Consider the following 21,652-nt stretch of genomic DNA (forward strand, 5'->3'; position numbering starts at 1 on the left):
CTATAACATCAGAAAGATCCGACCCTTCTTATCTGAACATGCAGCTCAACTCCTTGTTCAAGCTCTTGTTCTCTCCAAACTGGATTACTGCAACTCTCTACTAGCTGGGCTTCCAGCTAACTCTATCAAGCCTCTTCAACTGCTCCAGAATGCAGCAGCACGAGTTGTCTTCAATGAACCTAAACGAGCACATGTCACTCCGCTGCTAGTCCGTTTGCACTGGCTGCCAGTTGCTGCTCGCATCAAATTCAAAACTCTGATGTTTGCCTACAAAGTGACTTCTGGCCTAGCACCTTCTTATCTGCACTCACTTCTGCAGATCTATGTGCCCTCCAGAAACTTGCGTTCTGTGAATGAAAGTCGCCTCGTGGTTCCATCCCAAAGAGGGAAAAAATCACTTTCGCGAACGCTCACGCTCAATCTGCCCAGTTGGTGGAATGAACTCCCTAACTGCATCAGAACAGCAGAGTCACTCGCTATTTTCAAGAAACGACTAAAAACTCAACTATTTAGTCTCCACTTCACTTCCTAATCTGCAATTGCCTCTCTGAATATCACACTAACTGTACAAAAAAAAAAAAAAAAAAAAAAAAAAAAAAAATACTAACACTTCCCTTCTTAGACTTTACAGACCTGAAACTTGCCTTTAGTACTTATTCATTGTTGCTCTTAGTTGTGTAAATTGCTTCCTTGTCCTCATTTGTAAGTCGCTTTGGATAAAAGCGTCTGCTAAATGACTAAATGTAAATGTAAATGTAAAATGTGTCAATCCATAATAACATGTATACACATCCACAGAACATTTTTTTGCAAAGGAATTGGGATTAAAACATGTTACTACTCTTTGTGATCAGCTGTACCTAAATCATTCATTTCTTAGGTTTAAAACATTTTTAAACCAGAGCATGTTTGTAATAAAGTACAAGAGTAAAATCGCTATGCAATTGTTCACATCTAAAATTACCACGGCCACATGATGTCAGTAAACGCACATGTGTGTGTGTGTGTGTGTGTGTGTGTGTGTGTGTGTGTGTGTGTGTGTGTGTGTGTGTGTGTGTGTGTACTGCAAACGACATTTGTGTGTGACTCATCATTAAAGAACCGCAAATACATCAAATAAACTTACTTGGTATTTTTGACTCGTGACCTTATTTCAGCTGATAATTCTATCACTGACTGCTGTTTATATGACATTTTGCATGAGAAGCAAACAAGCATGTCGGAACAGTGGGCGGGGAGAAGCAGCTCATTTGGATTTAAAGCTACACTGTACTCAGACACCAAAATAGGCAGATCTATTTTATATAATAAATAATCTGTTGGATATTTTAAACTAAACCTTACAGACACATTCTGGAGACACCAAAGTCTTTTCTTACATCTTGTAAAAAGGGTAAAATAATTCCCCTTTAAAAGGTTTCTCATGGAACCATCAATGCCAATAAAGACCTATTATTTGCAATTAAACCATACCACATGTGCATCCTGTCACAATCTTATTACAAATATCAGTTTTGTTGTGTAGGCGAGCACTGAATGCACTACAGCCTGTTACATAGACACAGTACATTTTGCGTGACAGTGTTGTGTCCTATGGAATGCATGTATACCCGATGCGATAGTCACATTACACAAGACCATATGCTACTATAATTCCAACAGGGACCGTATTACTATCTAATTCTGCATTTCAGGAAATGAAGGAATCGGAGCTGGCATTGAGTCTGATTAACTCTGCATGACTCCATCAATACCCCAGTGAGCTGGTCTGCCTCTCTCTCCACAGGTGAGCGCTGTGTTCCCATTCCCATCAACGACACGCACGTACAGACAAAAGTGTCCATCTATCTCCAGAGGTGAGGAGGGATTGTACGATTCGCAAATGGTCTTACGAGATGATCTCCTGCGTGAATAAGAAATATTACTGCATTTAGAAAAGCGGAAACAGAGAAAGCTACTTCTGCTACGGCAATACAAACATACCATTATTTGTTATGCCAATAAAGCAACAATCGGATTTAAAGGAATAAATGTAATCAAATTATCAAATTAGCACTAATTAACTTTAGGGTGCTGAGTCTGACTATTAAAGCTCACAAAAGTAGACCGGAAAAAAAACAGCAGCTCGAGTCAACTTCTTAATTATTCTTGTGCATGCAGCATTTCCAAGACTCGTGCGCCCTAAGTGCAGATAAAGACACCATCTGCTGGTAATTAGAGCTAAATAATATCAGACGTTATAGCTAATCATTTTGACTGCAAATTTGATTAAAACCTGCGTATAATTCTGGCAAATTTTTTTTTGTTTTTCTGCACAAAAAGGTCCATGTGTCGCGAAACCACGGTCGGGAATGAAGCGGCGCATTAAAACAGACTGATTATTCTTTTCCATAAACCTTGGGAAACATATAAACATAAAAAGAATAACACGCCCGGTCCTAATCTTTTATAGCTCATTTGCGTTAAATGAGAAGGAATTACTGTGCATCACTACGGCCCGCTACAACAGCAAGGCATTGGCCTTAATGGCTTTTTATTAGCTTAATCTCCAAATTAAATGGTGTTTGAAGCTGAAGACGCTCTCTTTTCTACACTGTTATTACCCCCATCATCATGAAGCCATTTTCCTGCCGAGACCAATTTGAATAAGACGAGAGGCTGCCTCAAATCTGTGTCTGTGTGTGTGTGTGATGGACCTGCAGGCGAGAGAGTGAGTGAGAGAGAGAAAAAGCGAGGGATCCATAATGAGGGATGCTGGGGAATTGCCCTCCTGGAAGACCTGATGTGTTTCCAGTTGGCTGCCAGCTGCCAGAAATCAAGACAAACACTGATCATTGACAGGAGGATTAACACGGCTCCGCACAGACATACACACCTGAACACGCCGGCGCGCACAGATCTTTTAACGGGCAATGCTTAAAGCAAAAACTGCATTAATTAAATCAGTTACAGGCTTTCAAACATCTTCGACTCATATATTCAATTAGTCAGCAACATGGTGTAGCTAGCAGGGGGACATTATGGGTGTAATTAACAACGTATTAATGTGTAAATGAGACAAAACCCTCGCGCTCACCCTCTTTTTTTGTCAAAAATGTATATATAATACATGCGTCTTTGACCAGGCAAATATGTCATATGTATGTTATAATGGGTGTTCACAACACTAAGGGCATTTATGGGGTTAAACTCTCTTTAAATACAATTTTATTTATTTCTTTGTTCAGTGTGTTTGTTCAAAATGACAGTGGACCACACAGACATACAGAAATCTGTAATTTTTTGTCATTACACCACAGTGTCATACCTAACATTTTGCATGTTATATACAGTTGAAGTCAGAATTATTAGCCCCCTGAATTATTAGCGCCCCTGTTTATTTTTTTCAAAAGATTCTGTTTAATGGAGGGAAGATTGTTTCAGCACATTTCTAAGCATAATAGTTTTATAAACTTATTTCTAATAACGGATTTATTTTATCTTTGACATGATGACCTTGACATGATAAATAGCTTAAAGGGGCTAATAATTTTGTCCCAAAAATGGTTTTTAAAAAATTAATAACTGCTTTTAATCTAGCCGAAATAAAACAAATAATACTTTCTCCAGAAGAAAAAATATTATCAGACATACTGTGAAAATTTCCTTGCTCTGTTAAACATAATTTGGGAAATATTTAAAAAAATAAAATTAAAGCAAAAGGGGGCTAATAATTCTGACTTCAACTGTATATTGTTTGATAATATTAAGTGATGGAAATATTTTTGGTATTCCTTTGTCCTGATAAGGCTATAGCACAAAATTCTGTCCTACATACCGAATAGCAAAATTAATAAAAATTATGCTTATAATTAGACTGCCAGTTACCTCATACTACTTCCCTGTTTATTAATAAGACTCTGTCACTTTATAATATTTCAAACGTTTTGCACTATATATTGTTTTGCATCTGCACAACTGGTTAACACTCCTTGCCATGCACCCTTAAGTGCAATTGTATTGTATACAATTTTTATTATATTATATGTGTAATTATATTTATTGCAATTTCATTTTTTATTCTACTTTTTGTATTAATATATCTGTTATGCACCTTGGGTCTAAGTGTAACACAATTTTAATTCTCTGAATGTCCTGTACATGTGGCTGAATTGATCATAAAGCTGATTTTGACTTTGACTTGATATGCATATTTTTTGTTACAGTGATATTTTTTGTCAAATTATTTGTGTTGGAAATGAAACGCACTAAAAAGAAAGTTACTAGTACTTTTTTTGTGCAGCTAAAAAAAACCTTACAAATAAATATTTTTTATATATGTGTACTTATATGTTCATATATAATGACCATACATATGTTTTTTAAAACACTACTGGTTGGGTTTCGAGAAGGGGCATGGTGGGGGGATTGTTTGATTTCAGTCAGAAAAATCAGTCAGTCGACAGCGGCCTCTAGTGGATTTATATGACAACAGCAGGTGCGAATATCACTTGCAAGAGAAATTTGAGATCTGAAAAAGCAAACACAGCGACCTCTGGTGGACTCACGAAAGCAAAAACTGCAAAAAACACATAGCTACTGAGACTTATTTTGCTCTCTCCAGAAACGTATATAGAGGTACATAATCAGAATGAACCTGGGTTGTACATTTCTGTTTTTATATTTTCACGGGTTAATTATCAGATTTAAAGTGCTGGTATAAAGAGGTAAAACATCTAATATATACATAAAGACAAGAACAGCAAAAAATAAATAAAAAATTATAAATTGTACAAAAAACTTTTCTATAAATTAAAATGTTTTTAAACATTTAAAACATATTAAAAAAAATTTCAAGAATGTATTAATGTGACCTTCATATTCAAAGCTGAAATCTAAACGTAAAATTCCAGCTAAGCAACATTAAACTGCCAGTTCGATCGAAACTCCAATATATAAAAATGGGCTAAAATGAGAAAATGTGTTGAGAGCACAAGAGAAAGTCAGGAAAAGAAATCAGATATCAGATAAGGCAGAATGGCATTTATAGCTGCTACATATGTATCTGCTGCCGTCTTCCCTTACCTGACAACCTCAGTCTTTTCTCACACTCAAGTGCTGCTTCATCCAAACTCTGCAACGAAAACTTTTCTATAAAATCAAGAGACATCTGTTCCGAAAGATGCGCCATTAAAAATCTCTTCAGCAAAACTATTATTATTGCACAGCATAACCGATCAAGATTAGACCGATCAATTACATGAATCAAATTACATGATGCCAACTGGGCCTTTTTACTTCTTTTGAACATTGGGACGCAAAAGCTGTGTGTAATGCTGACAAGGGGACAACATGACATGACAGCAGCAGCTCCTCAGTGCTTCATTAGTATCCAGATGCTGCTCTTCTCCTCCCTGCAGCTAAACCGCTTTGACAGAGAGACACCACACAAATTTGCAATGAACAAATTGGCTCGAGACTTTGCTGTCAACATTTGGTAAGTTAATAACAGTGGAGAAATTATTTTGTCTTTCGCTCCTCATCGACAACTGTTGCTTTGATTGAAATCCATCTGTCTGCTTTAAGTGAGCACGTTATCGCAACCCGGACAAAGATCCTCAAAAACTGAAACAGAGATCAGATGCCGAGGTTGGAGTCCTATTCATTTAATCCAATGCCTGATACTTTCAGGGACAGTTCACCACAATTTGTAAGTTTATTTCCTCACCCTCAAGTCATCAAAGAAGTAAGTGAATTTTTTTCCCCTCCAGCAGATCATTAAAATGACTTTTTGATGAAACTGAAACCTAAGTCATTCATAAAATGAAAGTCAGCATCTACTGCATTTTGAAAGACAAAACACATAGTTTGCAAACAAAATGAATACAAGTGGCTTCTGACCATACACTGAGGTCTTATGATGCACATATAAAAAATTTTGAAGAAACCATTTTAATTGTTCAATATGCATTATATGTGTCACACAACAGTGCTGGACAACGGAGTTGAGGATCTACATGCAATTTATTATAAGCTTAGTCAGGCAGGCATGGTCGACGGAAACAAACAGAAGCATGAGGACAATCCAAAAGCGTAGTCAGGTCACATGCAAATGGTTGACACAGGTGGCAGACAATGTAAACAAGGTAACAAGGTATGGGTCAAACAAGGATAGACTAGACACATGGAACGTTTAGAAACATTCCAGGGTATATAACCAACAAGACTCAGCAACATGTGTGTGTTTCTGAGGTGCATAAATAGTCTTTGTAATAAGTCCTTAACAGCTTCAGCTGTGTCTGTTTGCAATCATAGGGGATAGGCCAGGTCTGTAAGTGAAGTGCATGATGGGATTTGTAGTGCAGTTGAATATGAGTACTCCAGCCGCCTACAGGAGCAACAACTGCTGGTGATCATAACAATATTGACTCACATAGATTGAACTCGGCATGAGATTAATATATATGTGCAGGTCGAATAAAAATTTGGAAAAATATCAAAATTAACATTTGAAAAGATTTAAAAAGCATACCTGGACTATTTATTCGTTCATTTTCTTTTCAGTATAGTCCCTTTATTTATCAAGGGTCGCCACTGCAGAATGAACCGCCAACTTATCCAGCATACTTTTTACTCAGCGAACGCCCTTCCACCTGCAAATCAGTACTGGGAAACACCCCTACACATACACTACAGCCAACTTAACTTACCCAATTTGCCTATAGAGCATGTCTTTGGACTTGTGTGTAAACCGGAACACCCGGAGGAAACCCACACAAACACAAAGAGAGAACATGCAAACTCCACACAGAAATGGCAACTGGCGCAGCTAAGGCTTGAACCTGGACCATTTTGCTGTGAGGCGACAGCGCTACCCACTGCGCCACCGTGCCGCTACAGGAAATAATTAAAATATATAAAAGAATAAGTGATTATATTAAACGATATTATGACACAGGCATGACACAGAAATGACACAGGCATCTCCCAAACGATAATTAGATGATGTACAAGAAGCATCATATGTGGAAAAAATATTTCTAAGTTTTTTTTATATATATATTTAAACAAAAACATTAAGTCAGAATTTGATTCTGAGCTGTAATAGTTTATTTATTTATTTTTTTTAATTAAAGGCAAAGCTGACAGAAAATAAAACAATTGAATGGAGCATACACTAACCAACATATTATTAAGTCACAAGTAGGCCCATGTAGAATCTCTGTGTGCTGAAATCCGCAGATTTCCGCTAATTTTTTAAGCCCATCATAGAATTAGTTTATTTACTTATGCAAATATGTTTATGCAAATACATTATTAGTAAATATATTAGTTTTTATATTAATTTCAGCAATATTATGAACTAATATGCAAATGTTCCTATGATTTATTTACAACACATTGTGTAAAGTAATGTTTTCTGTCTTTTAGTAGATATATTATATGACAGACTTGCTCTTTTTACAAAACACGTTGATTTAATTGGAATTGCATTGTAAAAAGTTAAAAAAAAAAAAAAAGTAAAAGTTTGTATTTTTTATTTCATGTTTTAGTTTTTCGATACTATACTCAGGGGCAGATCTAGGTGGAGGGAAAGTTAGGTTGATTCTAAGCCCACACATTTAGAGGGCCCCCCAGAGACATTATCAAGGGCCCGCGACACCTCCTCCAACCTCCCCGAATCACCCTCCTCCCTCTTCACTTTCATCGGCGATCCCCAATAAATAATTGTTTAAATTTAAACAGAATTTAAACAATTTATGCAACAATTTAAATTTTTGTCTTGTTTCTAGTTAAAATATCTACATTTCAAACCAAAAACAAGACTGTTTTACTTAGCCTAATGGCAAATAATTGTGTTTATTTTAAGTTATTTTGAGTTATTTTTTCTGAAGATAAAATAATACAATATTTTTACTTGATCAAAGAATTTTTCGATATTTGGACTAGAAACAAGACAAAGTAAAAAAAAAAAAACATTTGTTTTGCATTGTTTTTATTGTACCTGAATAATGTTAGACTCCTCACAAAATTGCCAAAGAGAACTATTCATCTTGTGAAACTCATATCATATCGCAAAATTTATCACAGAAAAATAAAACATTGCAATATCAGAATTTTCCAATATCGTACACCCCTAATACATATTAAATAAACAAACCAACAAAACACATTGTTAGTTTTTCATAGCTTCATAGTGTGTATTCACCCTGTACAGAACAAGATGAGAGCCTTTACATGCTTTCGAATACATGTCAAAATGATATCAACATAGCTAAGGGGGCTATTGTTGTATGAATATAAAGAAAATCTTTTTTTCCCTCCTCGCTATACTGTACAAAGCATTGGATAGCCAGAAGCATTCTTAAGTAATAATAATGAAAAACCACAGAGAATCTGAAGAGCAAAAGACAACAGGTCACTTGGAGACCTTGTGACAGCAATAATAGTGATCTCATGTAGCACCAATTGGTCTCAACACCAAGACTTCAGTTCTGCTACATTCAAACAAGCGACTGAAATAAACGGCTGAGTTAAGTTTATGTTGTGGACATGAATGGTCAGGCTGAAAGGTTAGATTATTAACCTGCTGCCCTTCCTCACGTATATGGTTCATACAGCCATCAAGCAGTACAATAAGCACTAGTGATCTGAGCACTCAATAGACTGCTGGAGTCGAATGTTATTAGTAATGGGTCGCTGTCTTGATTTCTGTCCCACTCAAATGGCTACTCTTCATTGGGCAGGGATTGAGCGGCCATTAATCAGAAGCTTGGCAGCTGCTGAACTAAAACTAAAGCTGTTAGATTTGCAGTCTGTGCAACAGGAAGGCCATTACTTTCACAATTGTAGTCAATAGGCCTTTTTCACAATCCATCTGACGTCACATCTGGCATGCTTGTCAATAGAGCGTCGGAAGGTTTGGTAAAATAACTTTAGGTGAACTTGACAACAAATATATTATAAACTCCTTTTAGTCCAGTCTAACGTTATTTGAGGGGGTAAACAGCAAGGTGAATTGCTTATGATGAAAAATGATACATGGTCACAAGTTTGTTCCGACCAGTTCAAGTTCAAACGCAGAATTTACTCTTGTTTTATGTATAACATCCAGGGTATTTTTTAAATTGGAGAAAAACAATACATTTTGCAGGAACTCTGAAATTTAACTAATTCAATTAAAGATTTGAAATATTCCTTCTCTCCATCAATCACCTCTTTTTGATATTACTTAAAAGGGTTTACATATTCAAGTCATTCATTCATTCATTTTCATGTCGGCTTAGTCCCTTTATTAATCTGGGGTCGCCACAGCAGAATAACCCGCCAACTTATCCAGCACATTTTTACGCAGCGGATGCCCTTTCAGCCGCAACCCATCTCTGGGAAACATCCACACACACTCATTCACACACACTCTCATACACTCAGGACAATTTAGCCTACCAAGACTCGAACCAGCGACCTTCTTGCTGTGAGGCGACAGCACGACCTTCTGCGCCACTGCGTCGCCTCATATTCAAGTTCAAGTTCATTTATTTATAAAGCACATTTAAAGACAGCCACAAGACTGACCATAAGACAAACATAACGTGTTAAACATAAGACAAAGTAAAATAAAAAAACATAAAAATAAGACAAGCGACTGAATAAATAAAAAATGAAGCAGTAGAGAAGACAATATTAAAACAATATTAAAAGGCCAAGCTGAATAGATATGTTTTAGGAGTGATTTAAAAAAATAGTGATAAAGCCATTCTAATCTCAAGGGGCCAAATATTCCATAACCACGGACCTGCCACAGAGAAAGCTCTGTCCCACTCTGTGTGATTTTGATCACTTGATTTAAGAGATCTTACAGAGGAGTAAAAATGGAACAGCTCTGTGTGATAGGTTGAGGCTAGACTATGAAAGGATTTATATACCAGTAAAAGCTCTTTAAAATCAATTCTGACATATTACAATTTACATATTTTCTTTATATTATAAACAATTACTAATTTTTTAATTATTTTTGGCATTCCGACTTATCTATGGAATTATAGGGTAAAGGTATACAGTACAAATGAGATTTTTTTTCTCCTATAATGGAGTTTCTCCTTATGCAGTGTTGAGCTTTTTACGTTTCGGTGGTGGGTTTTGCTAATACAAAATAAAAAATGTAATTATTTTAAAAATATATATATATTTAAAATAATGGAAAAAATGCTTTATAAAAAAGTGTTTTATAAATTCGATATGTATTTCATAATGTAATAGGAAACAATTTTAATGAGTTTATGCATCGTTATTGTTAGTTATTGAGGTGGATTTTGTGCTCTTTGGAGTGTGAAGTTAATCTATATATTCAGGTTATATTGTATAATCTGCTTGTAGACTTGCATACCATTAAAACAATTGGAAAGGGGAAATGGCCTGAGGAAACAACTAGGGGTCATAAAAGAAGGGATGAAAAGAGAGTGGTAAAAGAGCCTGAGGTGTCTCAGGAAACAGATGTCAGAGGTGGTATTTGGGGTCAGGGGTTAAACTAGAAGGGATCTTGTGTAATATATGGAGAACAAAGGAAAACAACGGATGTAAACGGGTATTTAAATAAGGCCAGAACAGGAGTGAGGAGAATTTTTCAGACAGAGATGCTATTGGGGGTCTCCTGAAAGTTCTCCTTTGTTGTCGACAATAAAGTATATTCTTCTGATATTCATAACCTCCAGACTGAGTTTGATTTAGTAAGAGAAAAACCAAGAAAACCACTACATTTGGCGTCCCTGGGTGGGCTGGAAAGGAGCAGGACTGGTGTTGCTGTGCATGCTGGACTGGAGAGAAAACACAAATATGTGGCCACAATAAAAAACGGTAAGCGATTTTATGCTTATTAGTTTGTGTTTTTTCTGCCAGGACCTGCTTGTACAGGTAAATACACTTGAACTGTTTCTCCAGCTTTAAAGAATTAAAAGTAAATGTAAAAAAGATATTAAAGAAAAAAGGGGTTTTGAATAACAGAAGAAAAAGAGTAATTTGCATGCAAATGATCTGTGTTTTCCTAAGAGGGCCTTGATGGATAGGATAAACATTAACTAGTAACTGTTACTCAGATTTGGGAAATTATTAATGATATAAGATATGCATAGAGCATTTATAAGTTTTAAGAGAGAGTTCTTAATGTGTGGTGACAGTTAAGAGATTAAAGCAGAGTAAGGTATGCAAATGATCTGTGTTTTCCTAAGTGGGCCTTGATGGATAGGATAAACAATCACTAGTAACTGTTACCCAGATTTGGGAAATTAATAATGATGTAAGAAATGCATAGAGCATTTATAAGTTTTAAGAGAGAGTCCTTAATGTGTGGTAACAGTTAAGAGATTAAAGCAGATTAAAGTAGAGAGATGCGCGCTAAGACCTACGATACCGCTTTGTTTGAGGAGATAAACAAAGGGCTGCATGGGTAGGCGAAAGCCTGTGGTTACCGCTCTAAGGTTAGAGGGCTGCTCGGACAGGTCACTCAAGAGGAGTGTAGTGTAGAGTATTTATTTAATTGAAGTGTTTGTGTATTTGCTGCTTCAGATTGTGGCAAAATAGTCCACATTGGTGGGCAGAGAAGACTGCCTTCCTCCTCCTTGAATGAAATGAGGATGGGGGGATGCAGCTCCTGTTACACTGAGTGGAGGAGAGGAGTGAATGAGAAGAGGAAAAGTAATAAGATTAGAAGTGTGAATGTGTTAAAAAGTTTGTTTTCAAAAAAGAGTTGGTTAAAAGATTGATTGTAGTAGATTATATAAAAGGAGGGCTGCATAGTTGTGGTGTGAATTAAAGAGCGAGAAGGAAAGTGATTGATGCAGTTTAAGAGAAGAGATTATGATAGAAAGAAAGGAGTCTCCTAAATTAAAACTAATGGAACATGTGCATTTAAAAAACACAGAGTAAAAAGCAGAAGAATAAACATTTTTCTGAAATTATCTTTGTGTTTTAAGTTTGAATATGTTAAAAAAGAACAATAGGCAGAGTGAACTTAAATTCTTTACATAGCAACAGGTGAAAGACAGTCTGCTCCAGGATGGGGGTAAGAGAGAGATTTATGGTGTCCATGTGTGAACAATAGATTGCCTATTTACAGCACTAGGGAAACAGAGAAGAGGAGAGTTAATGAGAGGAGATCAAACTATAGATGAAATAATGACATAGACATTAACATAATTTGGATAGAATATAAGTTATTACTGAATAGATAAATTATAAAGTAGTATAGTAAGATAAATTAAATGAGGAAAAACTAATAATAGAGTTATATTATATAGAAAAGAGTTTGAAACTTTACTAATGAAAAAGAATAAATGAAGCCATAGTGATCAATATATATAGAGATAAAGGAAGTATGGAGTAAAAGAATGTATTAATAAACAAATAGATTTACTAAATAAGTATGAATAAAAAACATATAAGTTAGTTCTTTGATTGAGAATAAGAAAGAAAAAGAAAACTTGAAAAATTAATATTGATTAACTGAAGATTTAATTAGAAAATGTGTAAGCTGTAAAATGTATAAGAAATGTATAAGAAAACCTAAGAGCTAAAAACTTAAATTACAGAAAGGAAAAAGAATAAAATAGAAATAGGAAAAAATAAGTCCACTGTTTCATAGATAAAATTAGATGTTTAAAATATGCTTACAATATAGGCACATTGAACAGATAAGATAAAAAGTAAAAAGCAGTAACAATTTGAAGAAATAATTGACTTTAGAGAATTTGTTTGTATTTAAGGGCAATACAAATGTTTGTTTCATCTTTCTCAAAGTCAGCTACATAAGATCTAAGCCATCATCTATTTGTAGTAAAGTAAAGTGATTTAGATGAAAATCATAGGAGCTAGGTAAATGTTAAAGAATGCGTTAGAATGAGTTGAAAAATAAATGTTAAAGTTTATGCATTAAGAAGCTAAATTGATAAGTATGCATTGCACTTCCAAAAATGAAAAATGCTTTTAGTAAATAAATAGGTGAATTTAATTAATAATATTAACTTTGAGCTATAGCAGTAATGATTTTTAACAGTTATTCCAGATATTGGGCCACCATGTAGTATTGTTGAATTAAATCAGGTATGGAAAAACAGATATGGAAATAAAAAATGCAATACTAAAATATGTGACAGAGAAAATAAAAGATAAGATAATGACAAATGGCAAACAGAAGAAACATTTGATGTAAGCAGTGAAAAAATAGAAACTGAGTATAGAAAATGTTACAATGTAAAAATGAGTGGTTAGTAAAGGAACACTAGCATAGATGAGGAGAAATATAAAGTAAAGCATAATCTGAAGCTAAAGAAATTATTTAGAAGGACACTAAAGAATTAGAAAATTAAATATATTTACATATGATAAAATGATTATGAATTAGAGAAAAATAAACTGTTAAAACTGTAGAGAGGAAAAAATAGATGAGAGGAGTCTCCATTTGATGGAAAAAAAATGGGAAAGAAGGAAAGACTTTTATAGGTCATGAGCTAAATTCCATATATTAATTAAGAGGACAAAGGGATGGACTTTGGGGGACTGTGGTCTCTTACCTACCAGACATCTCTGAGTGCACTGGCAAATGGAAAAGGTGTTTGAAAAACACAATGGACAAACTGTTGGCTGTGGACATTTGTGAAAGCAGTGAGGCAGACATTGCATGCCCAGGAATTACTGAGGACTGGAAAGGCTACTTATATTCAGAGACACTAAAAAGAGGCAAACAAGCTAATGATGAACTGATCAAAGAGAAAAAGCGCTCCACCAGAACTTTACAACAGCTCAATGAAAGAAGCCAGCACTAAGAGAGAAGGGGGAAACACTGTGCCCTGATATGGACACCACAGAAAAGACTACACCAATCTATGAACCAGTTGTCTTCTCAGGGTGTGAGGAGGGGGAGTCTGGTAGTCCATCTCAAAGCAGTCGACCTATAGTCCAAATTGAGTACAATGTGACCACTCAGAGGGCAAAATAAGAGCAAAAGTGTAGCTACCCATTCTTGTATCAAATCAGACTCCTGTCAATTTGATAAAAAGAAAAGTATCATGTAAACTGTATGAAAAGTCTTAGATGATAATATACAATGAAACTTTAAATGTGTAAGGTTGAAATGATAAATTATGAAGAATGTTAAATTATTTTGGTTCATTTTCATAGGTTAACTCATAGAGATTATTGAACATAAGAGGATAAATTATAATGCATGGTGGTGATAAAAAAGATAATAAAAGACAGTTTTTGATAACTTAAAAAAAATAATAATTTGAGTTAGAAGTAGATGGAGTTAAGTATTTAGGTTAAAATTAGGGAAACTTATTTTGAGTAAACTAAACCAAGATTTGAGAGAAAAATTGTCAGAGATTAAGACAGAAAAGTAATTTATATTTGAAGGGAATGAAAAAAAAAAAAAATGAAATGAACTCATAGTACTGAATAGGTCAAAAAGTAACAATTCTAAATGTACTAAAAGAATATTTGAAAGAGAAAAGTGTTTAAAAACAAAAAATTATGAATAACCAGTTTGATGTGAGAACAGGAAGGAATTAGGAGCTGAAAATGCTGAAAAGTGAAAAATGTTAATTAATAGAAAATGCAAAATAAGAAATAGCTCAGAAATAAGAAATTACTTAGGTGTCAAATTTTAATAATGATTAACAGTTCAGGACATTAAGGGAAAACAAAATTAGCCAGCATAGGGAGGATTAATAAAAAATTAAACCAGATGCAGGTCTGTTATATGCTGGAATAGGCATTACTGAAACTTTTGAGAACATAGCAATAAGAGAAACATTTAAATATGTTAAGGCATTTCTAATTTGGTTGTGATTGTGTAGGTAACTAATAAAATGGATTTTATTTTAATTTGATTAAAATTTAATTCTTGATGATGGCATTAGTCAAAACAGGCAAAAATAAATGTTGTAAAATTTATGATTTAAGAACAGTCAGTAATAGAGAATTTCTTAGCTGAGGTTCCTAACACGCACTGTACTTAAATTTTTTAGTTTGGATGCCAACTATGTTAAAGTAATTAATTGATTTCTGTTCAGGTAATTATCAGAGGAGGGTAGACACTTGGTTACACTTAAAGTAAATAGGCTGATTTACAGTTACATACATTAGAATGCATAAAAGGTTTTAGAATATTTAGTGATGGATATTGTAATGTGTAGGATTTAATTATCTGCAGGTACATCTAGCTCAAGCTAAGTAAAAGACAGAAATAAAACTTTTTAGGGATAAGGGTTTAGTGTTAACAAGATTCTGTATCTATTCTAGATGCAATAATAACTGATAAGATGATAAATAAGAAAATTGATTTTTCATTTAAGAAAATAGGGTAGCAGGTCTAACAATAGTATAGAGTCACAACCTTAATTAGATTATAGTACAAATAAACAACGTACTAGTCTTTATGAACATGTGTAGCATCAAAGGGAAGCAAAAAAGATAGGTATGATTTTTGTAATAGGAAGTACAGATTGTTGATACAACAGCATTTCTTGATATTGTCATTGGTGATGTACATGGATTGAATCAAGAGTGAAATGATAAGGAAAATTAAGCAGCAAGCAAAATGATTTGAAAAAATGATTGCCTTTTTGAATGCAGTGATTAGTGAATTGTTGTCCACATGTGACATTTGTGCAAAGTAGAATGTGAGTAAAAGATCAGCAATAGGCTTAAGGGGATATTTAAGAACTTCATAGTGGATGTTGTGAAATGATAAAATTAGCTTAGGGCAAGAGATACAAGTTTTTGGGCATGGCAGTTGTGGTAGATGAGTGAAGGTAATTCCATTAGCAGAGCAGGAAAGAAGGAACAGTTATTACATTTAAGACAAGAGAAGTCTAAGATTTGCAATACCTTCAGAAATAAGTTTAATGTGTCTGCATTTAAAAATAAATTAGAGTAATTAAAGTTAATTAAAGTAAATAAAGGTAATTAAGTAGATAAATAAGTGTATATGTGATTCAGTGAATAGATAAGTAAATGTATTGATAAAGTATTGGAAATCAAGAAAATTGAGAAATTACACATAATTGTAAGGAATGATTGAAAGAGCTAAAGATGATTCATCAAGGCCTAGTTTAACAAGATGTGTTAAAATAATATACCTTTTGCATTAATAAGTGATTGCATGAAAACTGACAGAAACAAGCAACTAACATTGCATGAAGTACTATTGGGTCGACCCTTGCATGTAATCTCGCAAATAACTTCGCATATAACCGTTTGGAATGTTTGGAGAACAATTCTAATGTATTGGAAAGAAGTTTGGTCTTTTATGAGGAAACTAACTGCCATGTGCAAAGCAATATCTGTACAGGAAACTAGAAAGGACCAGAAGCAGGAGATTAATCCGGTGATCGAGTATATCTGAGGTGTTCTGGAGAAAGTGGAGTGAAATCAGGAGAAATGGACCTTATGCCAAGGTTGCCAAAGGGGATGCCATCAACTGGATACCATCTGGACCACAGCACAAGACAGCCAAAGGAAAAACACTCCAGCAAGAGAAAGTTAACGGGAAACAGAGGAGGCAGAAAATCCCAAAGCTCAAACCAACGAATTGCAAAGTGTGGCAGAAGCAGTTCATCAGAAAAGTTAAAAGAGTAATTCTGATTATATACCTGAGTGAGAAATACAGAAGGTGCCACAAATTCAAGTGATGATAATCACCACAACTTCAGGTTATAGACTCTCAACATAAAGTCTTTAGCAACACTTTTTAAGGCTAGAACGAAACAAAGAATGCTCGCAAGTATGTGCCAGATTTAGGGTCAAAAAGATGAACTAGTGCTAAAAATTTTGATAGTTTAGATAAAGAAGAGGATGATGAAGAGGATCCATGCCTTGGGTGTTAAGTGCTAGCAACCTCTACCCCAAAACGGCGGCTCTCTACGATACGCAAAGTATCTGGGCTGAAGATCAACGTACTCTACGGATTATGTGTGTGGATGTTAGATTAGAATATTGTGTTGTGACCTTAGATTGGGAGATTGTGCATGTTTATTTTTTGTTTTAGTTTTATTCTTTACTGTATGTTAAATAATCATGACCCCCAGAAGCAAATAGATAACTAATTGTATGCTTAAAATACTACTTTTTATGATATCAACAAAATAGAATCAAGTCTTTTACTGTGTCCTCGTCAGAACAGGACACAGAGGTTTGGCGTGATTCTATTCCAAAGTGCAATTACATGATTTGGTCATTTGTAATAATACTGTGACATATATTTGTCATTAGGTAATATGGCTGAGGGCTAGATCATGGAGTTGCACTATGGGCCAAAAGCAAGAATATTAAGACTTAAAGTCTTAAGAGGAGGGATTATATGAGGTGGATTTTGTGCTCTTTGGAGTGTGAAGTTAATCTATATATTCAGGTTATATTGTATAATCTGCTTGTAGACTTGCATACCATTAAAACAATTGGAAAGGGGAAATGGCCTGAGGAAACAACTAGGGGTCATAAAAGAAGGGATGAAAAGAGAGTGGTAAAAGAGCCTGAGGTGTCTCAGGAAACAGATGTCAGAGGTGGTATTTGGGGTCAGGGGTTAAACTAGAAGGGATCTTGTGTAATATATGGAGAACAAAGGAAAACAACGGATGTAAACGGGTATTTAAATAAGGCCAGAACAGGAGTGAGGAGAATTTTTCAGACAGAGATGCTATTGGGGGTCTCCTGAAAGTTCTCCTTTGTTGTCGACAATAAAGTATATTCTTCTGATATTCATAACCTCCAGACTGAGTTTGATTTAGTAAGAGAAAAACCAAGAAAACCACTACATTATTTGCTAACAAAACAAGTAGGTTATACTAAAGATCCACTAAAGCCAAAATATTTTGGATTATTTCAGGTGGTTAATCCACTCTAGACATGTGCCTCTGGCCAAGAGGGTTTCACCCGAGCCATCCACAGGCATGACACAACACACATAGCAGATACCAACTTTAAAAAGAGTTTATGTTAGATTGAAACTGTACTTACTTACTTACTTACTTACTACTGTACTTTTTTACTTCCTGTCATGAGTCATACATTGAGTCAGAGATCAGCCAAGACGTTGTTGAGAATGTGTATTCAGCAGCCACTGCAAGTCAATGATTTGAGTTTATAATTTAACAATAAAAAAAAAATGGTTACAAACAACAGATATCTGCTTCACAAGACTGGCATATTGGTTAGTTTGAAGACTAATTTATGCACTTTTGGAAGCTTCAAAGAAAAAACACAACCCAATATCATAATTGGCCTTATTCCTTACACATGAACAAGTGCAGCCATTGGAAACTTTTTGGCTCAAGACTTCAGGTCTCACTCACTTTCATTGATTTTTTTGAGGTTAAAAACTGCTTTCTATGCAGCACACTGATCTTTTCTAATCATATTATTCTACTTTTTATGAATAGTCATGAACACACTTGTTTGTACAGCAAGTAGTTTGACCGTTTTCTGCTCTTTATTATTATTACTCCCATAGGCAACTGAATAAGTTCTCAAACAATCGCATAATCAAGTGCATTGCCTCTTCACAGAATAAGGTCAATACAGCATGGAAGATCCAGGATAAAATGTAAAACTATTCCGACTGTGTTCGTCTGAAAGAAGAAAGTCATACACTGTGGATGGCTTGGGGTGAGTGATTTATTTATTTTTAAAAATGTTTTGGGTGAACTGCTTTTGTAATATCAGCTATCTACTGTATTTGTTTGCCTTTGATTTTCGTAATCAAGCTCAGAACATTTTAAATCGATACTCCAGACATAAAGAGTTTTCAGTTATCTGCCAAAATTTCTATTTGGCACATCTTTATTTGTTGTAAATCTGTAATAATCTTCTAAAATTAAAGGAATAATTCACTTGGTATCTGAAACTGCAAAAGATTGAGCATCGGTGCTGTGACTTACGCTCAGTTTTAGTAAGCCCTTTTCTTTTAACAGTAAATAGAATATATCTTTTAACTAGTCCTTGGGCTTCTGATCATTTTCACTTTGCGCTGAGGCTCAGCTCTCTGGAGACCAACCCGAGAACAGGTGTTTGCGTTTTTAAGGAGACGCAGAGAGTATATCTTTGTCTCCGACAGAAGGCTGGAAGGAAGAAATGCTGGCCAGCAGCACAGATCCGCATGGGCCGTCGGGCAGAGCTCCAGAGCACGGCAGTTGGAGATGCGAGGCCCTGTCGAATCTTCTGTCCGGAGACAGCTGTGATGCAGCAGTGCGTGGAGCCGCAATCAGGTGAGAGTCACCTCAACAGAATGCTGATCGCGGGACAATCTGACAGACAGTCCTGCGCTCATCACATGAGCACCGACAGAGACAGACACACACGCTCTGCAGCAAACTGTGACCTTTAAGAAGATTAATTTGTTTACCAACAAAGGTAGTGGCTGTCACTATACTATAGGCAGTGATGATCATGATACCGTCAGGTGGATGAGAGTGAGAGAGAGAAAGAGAGAGAGAGAGAGAGAGAGAGAGAGAGAGTATAGTGGAGTCATCTGTTCAGTTTATCATCTCTGTCAGTCTTTCATCAAAGGCTGGAAGGACATCTTTCACAGGCCAGTAATGCTGAAGCACTATTCTGCAATTATAACAAAAGCCTAGTATATCCACGTGAAAAAATACTATAGTGACTTGCATTAAATACTAGACCATTTCAATATGTGATCATGTCATTGGCCCATGAACATTTCCTGCTTGTTATCTTGTTAACTATTTCATAACTGTAACAAGAGGTAATTCAATCATGATGTAATGTTAAATGAGCTGTCATAACATTATTTATCAATATGTGGCTCTTTCTGGATTCTCGAAGCTATAGAAAAATAAAAATGTAAAACGGAAATACTTTGAGACAAGTGTTTGTGATTACATTTCTCTTTGTGAAGTTTATTTATAAACTAATTTCAAGAGGATCATGTGCTTGTGATTGCTTGTGGCTGGTCCAGAATTATTCAATTTATGATTCACCAATCAGACAATTCCTAAGCCACAATAAATACCTTAAGTTCCATATGACAGCCATCTTCGTTTTGAAGAATTCCTCCTTCCACCCCTACTCCTCCTCCTTTCCTAGAAGGGTGGAACAGTGGCCCAGTGGTTAACACTGTTGCCTCACAGCAAGAACATCACTGGTTCTAGTCCTCACCAAGCCAGCCAACGTTTCTGTGCGGAGTTTACAAGTTCTCCCTGTGCTCACGTGGGTTTCCTCCGGGTTCCCCTGTTTCCTCTTACCATCCAAAAACATGCAAATTACGTTAATTGAATAATTCAAATTGGCACCACAGACATGCTCCTAGTAAGTAGTTATCTCTTAAGAGCAATCACTATCTGTTCATTAGTTACTACAGCAGGGGAGTTCTCGAGATCTACCTGAGCTCAAACTCTTGCCTTGCAGCCCAGAGGGATGATCAATCATCAGCTAAATGTAAACTCTTGAAATGGTCTATAGTGTTTTCGAACCATGCTCTTGTAAATTGTACTATACTGTATGCATTACAGTATTTATAACACTAATTATACAGTAAACTGTGGTGTATTGTAGTAAACTATATCTAGTTGTAGAAGACTTGGTTTGTGGTCATTTGTGTACACAATTGTTGTACCACAGAAACTATAGAATTGTCACAATATTAATTTAGATATAGCTTGGTTCAAAATATAGGCTATTGACTATAAATTAATATTATATTTTTATCATGTCTGAATTAGGCCTAACATTTCCTCTGATTACAGTACTGTGGTAGGCTATATTAGAGATATAGTTAGATGCCTTGATTAAAAAAATAAATGAATAAAAAATGAAAGGATTACGAAGGTTTTAACATATTTTTTTGGCTTTCTTTTTAAACTGAATTTTGTGTTTTTTTAGTTAGCCTATTGTTGATCAAAAGTAAGGTCTTTACTGATGTAGCCCATTGGTTAATTAAAAATAACAAATAGAAATTTTCCTCATGAAAGCACGCCATAACTTAAAAAAACAAAGTTTAATTAAGTAGCCGAACGTTACTGTTAGAAACACAAGAAACACTTTAACTTACCTGTCCTGTCCTTTTGAACCGTCCGCTGTTTTCCGCCATTTTAGGTTTTGTCAATGTCGTCAGCTCCAGAGTTTTTACAGGATATTAAAATTATTAGCAGGTTGCATATTACAGTAATGCAGTATTCAGCGTCATCCGGTTATTCGTCGTTAACTATACAAGGCATTCACGCGCCAGTGTGTTTTGTGAAATAAATCTATAGGCTAGGCCCGTACCCATGGGCTAGGCCTCTCAGGGATAGGTTTCAGTGAAGAGTAGATGTGAATTGTTTACCTACAATTAAAGAAATCGGACAATTTTAAACTAGGTGGAAATTCAACAGCGAAAACAGAGTGTGACTGCTTCAGTTTACACAAGAGACGGTGAGTGAAATGCGATGGCGCGTTGCTCTCATCTGCCCACAGAGGGCGCCAGCTCGAAGGAAATAATGCACCTACTGTACATCTAACCTGAAATCTGGGAAAAGCGGAGAAAAAAAAACAGTGGAACAAATTCAGCTGCCTCGTGAACCTGGAACAAACCCTGACCCGTTGTCCTACACATCTGAGAAGCCGTGAATGATTTATGAGCCTCAGTGTTGGCAGGTATTGACCCTCAAACCTTAGTGTTAAT

At 35.4% G+C, this 21,652-nt stretch overlaps 1 long non-coding RNA gene across 1 annotated transcript in view; it reads right to left on the bottom strand.

The window, feature by feature from the left end:
• The window catches only part of LOC147836031 (uncharacterized), a 46,871-nt gene extending 25,429 nt beyond the window's left edge, over positions 1–21,442 (bottom strand). Inside the window, exon 1 of the long non-coding RNA XR_015495856.1 lies at positions 21,041–21,442. This is a non-coding gene — a long non-coding RNA (uncharacterized LOC147836031). The remainder of the gene's footprint in view (positions 1–21,040) is intronic.
• Between the last annotated feature and the right edge of the window lie 210 nt (positions 21,443–21,652).

This window comes from Danio rerio, chromosome 7 (assembly GCF_052040795.2).
Source record: "Danio rerio strain M-AB ecotype USA chromosome 7, GRCz13ab, whole genome shotgun sequence".
Lineage (NCBI taxonomy): Eukaryota > Metazoa > Chordata > Actinopteri > Cypriniformes > Danionidae > Danio > Danio rerio.